Raw genomic sequence first — 11,900 nt, forward strand, 5'->3', positions numbered from 1 at the left:
CTCTCAGTCGTTTTGTTATTCATTGTTGGTGCCATGAAGGTTACATACTACAAGTTTTTCATATGATTTGAACTATGATAAAGCATGTTCATATCATTGTGTTAAGTTTGCTGACTTTAAAGCACAGATAAAAAAAAACATAAGTGATTTGTTTGAGTGATACATCTTGGGTATTAAAATCATTAAGGATTTCCGAATTTGATGTTTTGTAATAGTGAGTCCGTCCAATTACTATTTCATAATGAAATGGCGTCAAATGGCTTAATCATCTTGATTTATTTTATATCATTGCATATGAATATTTTTTGTTGATATTTATTTCTACAAATACTTTTCTGATAGTATTTTTTTAAACATGATAAATATACTGTTTTTACTGCTTTTTTATCCAATGCATGAATATTGTATACATACATGTACATGTAATTTATATATTCAACTTCAAGAGGAAAACCAAAATAGTGGTTTTAAATTTATTCTAAATATGTTTGCATTTGAAACATTCCTGTGAACTTACTAACCATTGTGGGTACTTTCAATGATTCATTTTATGATACATGTAAAAGACAACCAAAGTATCATGCCGATATATTCATGATTTAAAAAATGATGCGTTAACTATATATATATGTGAAATTCCAAGTTATTTTGTACACAGTATTTCAGGGTTTTTGACAGTATTTTAATGACCTAATGTACCTGGTACATCAAATTTTTACAATTTTAATGATACAATTTCCAAATGCTCCAAATGGCATTGTTGACCATACCAGAAGTTTCAGTTTTAAACATTAAAGCAATATGAGCTGCAATTTTCATGTTGAAATTTTTTTTGAAGAAAATGTTATTTTTCTACTAAAATGACAAAAAATATCATGATTTCAAAATTTCTGTTAGCTCTGTTTTGTGGGAAAAGCCATTTAGAAGCCTTAATTGGGGGAAAATTGATTTATTGTCGTCCTGTACAAAAATTGATCTGCTATATATTCCTTATAAGTGAAATCTCTCTCCTGACAAAAACTAATGATTTTTTCAAACCTTATTTATCATAAAAGTTTAAGTTACACGCAGACTTATCAAACTAGCAGGCTTTTGCAGCAAAATAAAATTCTAAAAAATACAGCTCATATTGCTTTAAATTTTGAGGTAGTTTTTCATTATTTATGAAATCATGATTGCTTTTTGAATTTTGGTAAAAAAAAAGTGATATACTTTACCTAGTTTAACAAGTTAAATGGATGATTTATGCTAGTTAAGAATATCCTTAAGCAATATACATGTACTTTACCTAGTTTAGATTGTTCAGATAGCCTTAGAGCATATCTGCACTAGGAATAGAGGAAATTTACATATGTCTAGACGCAGTTCAATAATGACTGAAATGCATAATACATTTAGTGTATAGAAACCATGTGATAGACAGTACAATGCACTATTTATTGATTGATTGATTACACTTATTAAAATATTATTATTGACTATGCTACCTACAGTGTAACATGTTTTATTTTTAGGTTTGTTAGGTAACACCAATAGCCTTTTAATTTTAGACAACTTGAATTTTGTTCTTTAATACTCATGCTGAAAATTTAGATTTGCATAAATACGAAATGTTTATCCTGAAAGATTATTTGACATACTCAGACATGCACATAAATCATATTTTATTTCATAGAAATTGTTTTGGATTTTCTTTTGGAACACATTGATACAGCCATACAAGTATTTATTTTGTATGTTTTTTAAACATGGACAGCTTCTATGTGTGTATGTCAAGTACAGTATTTTTTTTTTTTTTAGAATTTATTCATATTTCGAGGTTCTTTTTAAACTTCTTCAACTGTACAAATGAAATATTATTAGATTGTTCCGTTGATTTTTTTGTTTAAAATAAAAACACTTCTACAGGGTTTTGCAAGTCTTTGGACAAGGTTGTGTGTTACAAATGTTTTATACTCTGTGATACTTATTGTGCTGAATTTATATAAAACACACTCTGTTATTAAAATATTGTTTTCAAATAAAATTCTTGAAATTTCCAATCTGTTTGTGGTGCATTTGAACCTAGATTTTTGGTGTATTTGTGTATTGAAATGTGATACAATGTTAATTATTTCGTGTCCTCTCAAATTTCGTTTTGAAATTGTATACTATTGTATACAAAATTATTGTATTTATTCTAATATATCCATCGTGGGCAAAACTGCAATAACGTCCTAAAATGCATGAATACCATCAGTAAATTTCTTTTTATTTCATTTCATTTATAAAGTTTGAAGGATAAATAACATTTTCATGATAAAAAAAATACTTTGAGGCAGAAGATCGGAGAACCTTAAGTACATTAATTAACTTCTCAGATATCAGAAAAATTGACAATAGAATTTTAATGACTGGAAACGGATTGACCAAAATTAATTAATGGTATGCCTTGTAAGCCAAATTCGCCAAATTTTTTGTCTCGCTAAACAACAGAACCGGCTATACAGTATATGAATAGAGATTTGGTAATGCATTTTTGATTACAAATTGAAACCCAAACCATGGCAACTAAAAAATTTTGAAGAAGAAAAAAAGGTTTTGAATATATGAGATGAGTATTTTCTTGTGAAGAAAACCGATTGTGTTTTATTTTTAAAACAAAATGATCTTTAATTGTGTTTCATACGGGTAAATGACGGTAGAGAGCATTACAAATACCCAGAAACCTAAACTCATATGTATTTAAAGCCTACAAAATTACATTAAAATGAGAAATTAACTAAGCAACACGTTTTATTTAACAATTAGTTGATGTTTGATTATTATTATTTTTTTAATGAAAAGTTTCTTTTTTTTTATTCTTTTTAGCTGAAGTGAGCTATTCTGATCACATTTTGTTTGTCGTCTGTCTGTCTGTCCGTCTGTAAACTTTTCACATTTTCAACATCTTCTCAAGAACCACTGGGCCAATTTCAACCAAACTTGGCACAAAGCATCCTTGGGCTAAGGGGATAATTAAGGATCACACCCTTTTACAAGGGGAGATAAGTAGGAATTATTGAAAAATTTCGAGAATTTTTCAAAAATCTTCTTCTCAAGAATAATAAGACAAGGAAAGCTGAAACTTGTGTGGAAGCATCCTCAGGTAGTGTAGGTTCAAAGTTTATGAAAATCTTTACCCCCGGGGGAAGGATGGAGCCACAATGGGGAGTCGACTTTTTACATAGGAAAGCTTTAAAAATCTTCTCAGAAACCATTAGGCCAGGAAAGCTGACACTTATATATGCTTTTACTTATATGCAAGCATTTTTACATATTTCCGATTCTTTAAAATTGTTTGAACTTTGGCCTCTGGACGATTATTGGGCCTCACAAGGGGGTTCAGGGATTGATGTAGGTCTATATCCTGTATATAAACAATTGTTTAGGGTCTTTTGAGAACTGCAATCCTGATCTGATATGACTATAAAATCATCAGGTTAGAAAAGGGACTTGATTATAAATATAAGAATATTCAGGGGGAAACTGATTTTTTTTTATACAGGACCTATATGTATTATACCACATTGTCCAGATAGTTTGTATTATGACTCCACGAAGCTGATTTTACCATGCCTATTGTTGTTATCGATTGGTTTATTTTCCCCCTTCCCGGTCAGCTCTTCACTGTACTGAATTACTTTCTGGAAATAATTTTTTGTGCTAGGATATTCTCTTGTAACATACCATTGTTATTTCCATATACGACGGCCAACTGCCAGCAGCTGTTGACTGCCTACCCTTTTAAGAATTTGTGCTTTTTAAAAACCTTGTAATATTATGGCGTACATGTAGATGTACACGCACAACATTATGTCGTGCTATCGTTCCTATCCTTGAGTTTCTGTGACAACTTGTCTAGAACTACAGGTCGGAGTGGACTGTAAAACATGCCGATTACGTTGCCTTACAAACGGTCCTCTTATGTAATCGGTGACAGTGAAACAAACACTGGACAGAATAATTTCCAAGTACATAAACTGCGTTGATTCGTCACTGTCCCAGCGTATACTATACATGTTCACATCTACAACAAAATAATACCATGATATTAAAAACTCCCGCCCAGACAAACAAACAAACTAAAAAAAAACCAAACAAGCAAAAAAGAATAACTAATAAAAAAAAAACCCAACAAAACAAACAAACAAAAGATAACAAAAAAATTCCAAATACATGTATATATACCCCCCCCCCTTTCATAACAAGTAAATAATTCTTGATATACATTACATGTAATAATGGTCTAGAGCAGGACCCCCCCCCCCACCCCCAATCCCCCCAAAAAAAATTCTCCGTTCTTTCTTTTTATTGTTGTATTTGTTTCTCTTCCACTAGCTTTTCATTTGTGTTCATTTTTGCTTTCAATTTTAGCAAAATTTCAAATGTGTGGCAATATACATATCATATCCCGTTTAAAAAGGTCCGTTTTAACAAGAGCTTGGACGTTGGGTGGTTGTGTCAAACATCTATGTTACGTAGGCCTGTCTATTTCATTGCTAACTGTTACCATGCACTCGGCCATGGTTCTTTGAAATCAACAAAATTTGTCTGGCTTTTGAGCTAAGACTACGCAATCGGTGCACATTTCGCTTGAAGCCATGTAATTTTTAACTTGTTTCGAAGCAAGAACTATATAGATGGCTACGTCCTACTGAAAGTCCAAAGCCTTGTTAAAATGGTTCTATCTTGACTACACAGGGGAGGACATATATATAGGTAAACTGCCTGTTGATCAATCTCATTCGGTGTGTGTTTAGACAATAGCATGCTTTCTTTGGTGTTTCATGCGGGATATAAAGGTGACAGCGTTGCAGAAAGAATACAAGACCCGCATATATATATATATATATATATATATATATATATATATATATATATATATATATATATATATATATATATATATGTATAATAAAAGAAAAAAAGCAACACTAACTGCATTTTTTTCTGTGCTTTTTTTCTTTTATTATATTTTTACCGGACACTGAGAAAATACTTTTGTGATTTGGATATATATGTATATATATATATATATATATATATATATATATATATCTTTTTTTCAACAAATTGATAAATGTATCGTAAAAATTAAGAAAAATTGACAAAATTATTGTTAACGTACATAAGTACGTTGGATGAAATAAACACCCAGATCGTCTTCTATGGGAACTTGAGTCTAACATCATTATGATTTTTTCGTGTAGTCCCTGATTTGATTTTTTTTTTTTTTGAGGTTGCTAAAGGTTTCGACCAATCGATATTAAATTTAGTCAATAAAATGTGTTAAAGTTGAACTCTATAATAAGATAACCGTTGCCATACACAGGTTTACTACATGATTATACTCCTACATTTTTTTATTCGTTATTTGTGTATTTATTTTTACACAAGATAACAGTGTAATTCAGGGGCGAAAAGATGCAATGGTATTAGTCAAGACTAAAAAAGCTCCCAGGCAGACAAAGTGTACAACTGCTTAAGTTAACAATCAACAGAAATATTTACAAATGAAAAGTAAAAATTCACATAAAATTATCTTGAACAGCGCCCCAATTACCATCTTGAACCCTAATGTAACCTAGTAATATTTTACCATGCACGCCTTTTATAAGAACCATACACGCGTACAAGCTATTTCTATAAACAGTTAGATTTCAAGGGTAATTCTGTCACCAAATCTAGGGCGATTCTAATTTTGAATGTCCAGGTGGACGAAGGAACATGGCCGCAATGACCAAAGCCTGCTTTATCACCGGTTCATCTTTAGCACACCGAGGCCGTGGGTCAAATGTCCACTACTGTCCTGAGTTATCTTTCTGTTTCGTAACATTAACATCTTCACAGCTTTCGCTCTCAACGCCCTCTCCCGTTATATTGGTCATTTAGTACGTCTTGGCTTTAATTTTACTTTTAAACACGTGTCAATAATAAACACATAAGTTGCAATTTAATTATTCTTTTTAAAATGTCAATTTTCACATGATAAAATCATCAAACATTTTAATTTACATTTTAAAAGGTTTCATCAATTATCTTTATCAAAAAGTGTCAATCTATTTGCATACATTTCTAACTTGTGCACTATATGTTTGTATTTCTTGATTTGCGATTTATGTGCTTGCATGCAATTCTATATTGTAAATACAGCGTACATGTTCGTGTTTCACGTATTACCATAAGGATTAATGACTGTATATTTACATCTACCGAGTATGATTCCCTCTATATCCTAAAGAGACTTCTGGTTAATTATTAGCTCTATATAACAGCTGTAGAAACTGACAGGACTGAAATCTACACGCCCCGTTTATCGATTGGAGGAAACCTTCAGCAACATGAGAAAAATCACGGACTGCACGAAACAATCATGATGATATCAGACTCAAAGTCTCATATGTGACGATATGCCTATTTCTTTTAGTTAGCGTACTAATGTTCATTACCAGTAATTTAGGGAATTTTACCTACTTTCACAATAAATTTATCAATTTCTTTTAAAAAGACATCGTTTTACAGATGGTGTGCATGATTAGAATATTTCTATTTGAAATTGGCGCTGTTCGAAGGGACACAGAAGAGAAGGTTTTCGTATATTGTGTAGGGGGGGGGGGGGGAGGGGGCGCTGAAACCAGTCAACTCGATTACTGATAAAATCATTTGGTTCTATAGAGTATGTGTAGTCCATGTTTAGAGTGCTACCTATAATTAGAACAAATTTAACAAGGTTTAAGATTGAGATTATCGCATACATGTACAGATTCAAGATAAAATTAATAACAATCTTTTTTGGTAAAGATCAAAATGACTGAATTTTTTTCTCAAATAATAGAAGACGATAACGCAAATTTCTATATGCTAGTAAACAGAATCCTCTTAAATTACGTGTACTTTCACAATGCAGTTTCATGAGAAACAAAATACTGTAAGTCGCTTTGATTAATTCGACGGTGTTAAAATTTCACGATTTCTAATAAAGTACCAATCGCAATGATTTTAATTTCACGCTGCTAGAAGATAAATTGATCAGAATACAAGCATTGAAACGTTTTTGAAAATTAATGATAGTGTTCACGATGGGTATAATTTCGCGGGAAAATGATAAATCGCGAACATTGTGAAATTAAAACCATCGTGATTATTTGACAATTTACAGTAATCTTGACAGAAATTATACGTTAATGAAATGATTTTGCATCATCCTGATGGACAGACACTATAGAAACAGAATAGTACTAATGTCGCCCTAACATTACAATTGGTCACTCATAGTGAAAATCCATTATCTTAATGAAATTGAAGATTGCAAAATTATTGACTTTGTTAATCACATCGATTGTGTGTTTTTTAATGGATTAATGCTAAATTGTCTTTATCTTCATTGCATTGATTGCATTGCGTAAAGCAAATTTGGTTTAGTTCGTTTTCAAAATTTTAACATGGTGATGAAAATTATACATGTATCGACGAAAATATGAACTGTTTTTAAATATGCAGGGTTTGGATTTATTATAATGTACAATGGCTTGAATTTGACATTGTAATAAATGTCTGCTCTTGTTTTAATCAGCATGTCAAATGTTGACAATATGCCAAATGGTTGTCTTGGTATCAACAACTCAAGGTGGAATGTTGATGGATTACTATAGATTGATGCAGAAAGGGGAAATTTATCTATGATTGTAGACTCATTAAACAAACTACTAAAAGAACTATAAAAATCCCTACATTTTGAATTTCATCAGGAAATTGAACGTCGCAGATTTCCAATGCAAACATTAGGGAAAATATTCACTGAATGTAATATTGCAAGTTAAACACAGGCACATATTATGCAAACATTCATTAAATGACATTTTCAAAAGCCTTTATCATTATACCGTATAATTATATCCTTTTTGCATATGAGAAATGTTTTAGAAGGTTTTCATAAATTTACCTACACTAAACTGATTTTAAAAAAACAACACACCCTATGTTTGTGAGGTGTGTTTTGTTCTCAAGTGATCTATATTTGTCGTTTATTTCAATTTACATATTTGTTCTTTTAAACATAAAGTATAAATTTAAAAGCTACATTTTGTAATTTACGATGCATTAAAAACATGCATTTGTATAATATATGACGTATTAAAACATGCGATGTTGTAATTGTATTTATACAATGTGCAAAATGAAAGAACACTTTGTGACAAAACGACAAATTATTATTTGGTTATAGAGAAGAACTCAGGGTTATTCATTGTTTGGAGAAACGGCGATTTTCTCATGCATATTCATTAAACGACTAACGTTTGCGATGGATCTGCGCATGCGCATCACCATCCGTATTAGCTACTAAAATGAGCGTGCAACAAAAAGTGTCCTATATTTCAAAGTGGAACGTTTACTTTTCAACTATGAGAATAAAAAAAATGGATAGAAAGTTGATTGTGAATGTGTTGACTAAACCTTGAAAATTGCATACACATTTATTGATGAAATAATATTTAAATGATTTTTTTTAAAAACACATTCATTGGTTGGTTCAAACTTTTTTTATTGTAATATACATATGTAATTACTTGTGCACAAGTTCTAAAACGTATACCTTTACAATAATTAACATATCAATTTTCACATGCAAAGAAAAATTTAATGTCAAACGTGTGTATTTTAATAAAGATTAAAAATGATTTACAATAAGTTTTAAGTTAGTTTTGATACATATGTAAATACGTAATCAAAATCTTTTGGATTTTTAAATAAAAATGTGAACTAAGGAAAACAAGTGCGCATTCACAGTATTACTAAGTTTGTCATTTTCCATAAGCAAAATATGTGTATTAACAATATTTATATCGCCAATGCTAAAATCAATATTAAATAACTTATCCCCGGCTTCAGCATATATACAGTTGAACTACGGTATTTCGAACACCGATATCTCGAATACAATGGATATGTCAAAGTGATTTATAAGCCCCAAACACCTAAACTTTAAGTATTTTACCTTTGATATCTCGAATGCTCGGATATCTCGTATTTTTTAATCAGTCCCATCTAGTTCGAGATAACGAGGTTTGACTGTAATTAGTACATGAGAAAAAAATAATGATATGCGTCTTCAACCTTTCCATATGTGCATGTACATAAAGGACTTTCAACAATATTATATTAAAATAGGTCACACTTTTGTTTAATAGTATATGTAATTATGGCGAAGTCAAGTGTGAAATTTTATTTTGAATCCTGTCACCAAAAGCAAAATATGGTGGTGGTGGAGTTTTTTGCGTTTGAAACATTATCGTCAGAGGGGAAAGCATGGGACAAGGTATGGAACGAATTAAACTCTCTTATATTCAGAGGTAGAGAATTCATTCGCGTATAACAGTTGGAACTAATGATGATTTGTATACTTCAAATCGACACTTGGGTAAGCAGTAATCTTGGGAATTTTTCATTTGGTCATAGTACAGCGTTTATCAGGAAAAAAAATTGAACATAAATGAGTGTGATGTTTTTATCAACCTTAAACTGTTTGAGTCAAGCTATTTTACGTATTGAATTTAGTGTGCTCCATTCCGTTTCGAAATAAAAAGAGTCTTTAGAAGCAATTACCGGTAAACCGTTTACTATTCTAGCAGCAAATAATTTTACTTGTTCATGATTTTTAAATTATTTGAAAAATCTTTTAAACTATTATTGTCAGCAAAAGGTCTACAAAAAGTAAGCATATTATCAGCTACATCATTCACATAATAGTAAAAATAACATAGGTCCTCCTAGTGACCCTTGCGGAACCCCTGAATATAAAGTACATGTATAAGCTTTCGAATATGAGTTACGGTACGTAACTCTTTGTGTTCTATCGCGACTACATGTATATAACTCTTAATTAAACCATTTGAACTGATTGCCATGTATGCCATATGTTTGAACAGGCACGTAGCATCAGCCCCCCCCCCCTTTTTTTTTCTCGCAGCAACTAATTTTTTAAAATTTACATATAAAAAATTGAATTATCATGGGGTTGGCCCCCCACTTTTTGGGGAGCATGTAAAAAATAGATATGAAAATAAGGAAATTAGGATTGAAATTGAAGTTATATACTATATATATTAGAAAATAAAGCGTGGTTTTGTGTAATCTCCTCGGTGCACATATAATTTGTCGTCGCAGACTATCAGCTAGCAAATCATCTGTCCACTAGATTTTAAAAAAGGAAAAGAAATATCGAGTGTACCTCTTCTATTTTACGATCAATTTTATTTTAGTTTATATTACAATTAAAAATTGTATAAGATGCTTTATCTTGATGAACGTCAACTTTTATTTTTAAAAGTTAAATTTACGTTAAGTCACATGTAATTAAAAGTTACATGCGTATAATTTATCAAGTTTAAAAAAAAATCATCCTCGAATCAAGACCATACTATAAATGCATTTTGCTGAGTGTCCAGAATTTGGCCCCTAAATGTATATAAATCATAGCCAGTCACAATTAAACCGTAAAACTCGTATCACCTTAACGCATTTGACTCCATTAAATTGACGACATGGCTTTTTAAGTTTTTAGGATTTATAAGTTTATTGACCAAAATACTTTTTAATGACAAACCATAACAGACCATAAGACAAAAAGACAGTGTGGCTACAACACTTATGAACCTGAACTGAAAGGTTAAGATGGAGAGAGAGAAAGAGAGAAAAGGCTTCGTATAAAGATTGATGATCATTCAGCAGATACACGTATATGAAATTAAAACTGACGAAACGGCCATTGATTCCTGGCCTTTTTCCGTCTCAGTTCCCAGGAACCTAACTTTCAGCATTTGAGAGAGAGAGAGAGAGAGAGAGAGAGAGAGAGAGAGAGAGAGAGAGATTTGGAAATTTACATTAATTACCCAGATAAACACGATATATTTTCAGAACACTTAATAGGTACAAATGTAAACAAATACTTTAATGTTTTATGATAAAAAGATTTTAATAATTTGCAGAATAATCATAAATCCTTTACAGTACTATTAGGAGATTATTTATAACCAGTCAGTCTCTCATGCCAGGCAAATAACCATATTTGAAAAGAATTAAACTAACACTTATTTGCGTGCAAGTAAAAATTCGCGATTTTCACACTTGGAACAAATTTGAATGGCAATTTTCTTACATAGACATAGTAAAATTAAAAAGTATGCCCCTCCCCCCGGCAAACACTCTCCTCCCCCGTAAAAGGGACTACATATCTATAATATGAGCCTAATTTGGCCCAAAAAATGAACATCACCAATTTGTTCCAATTATTTGCTTCCTTTGTACAGATAAACATGTGAAGTTGTTTCATAATTTTCAGTTTGATCCAAATGACCACAAGTTTTAAATATGACATCATAAAGATAACCTTTTCTCGTCATTTTTGCAATTTTAGCATAAAACGGCGTGTTTTCAAACAGTTCTTCTTCAGAAAACATTGAGCGATTACTTTAACAAAATGTTTTCATCACATTTGTATCTATCAAAGACTTATAAGTGACAAACATTTTTTTCTTGTTCAAAGCGTCGCTTTATCTTTTCCATTCAAAACACGATTAGAAAAATGTCATTTTTTTACCGATCTAAGAGGTCAAAAATATATATGTTACATCAATTATTCTAAAAGACAGTGGCATAATGTGCAATATGAAAATTTCACCAGTTACTTTGACAGGATTTATCACCAATCATTGTTTCAATTAACATTTCATGCACATGTCGCGCAAAGCATGATTTATTCTTCTTTTCAATTATAATCAGAAATATCAAATAAACATGTATCTACAAACTGACAAGTACATAACTAAATACCTGGTGATATACGAAAGGTGCCTCAGTGCTATTTATAAGAATGATATATA

This window comes from Magallana gigas, chromosome 6 (assembly GCF_963853765.1).
Source record: "Magallana gigas chromosome 6, xbMagGiga1.1, whole genome shotgun sequence".
NCBI classification, from domain to species: Eukaryota; Metazoa; Mollusca; class Bivalvia; order Ostreida; family Ostreidae; genus Magallana; species Magallana gigas.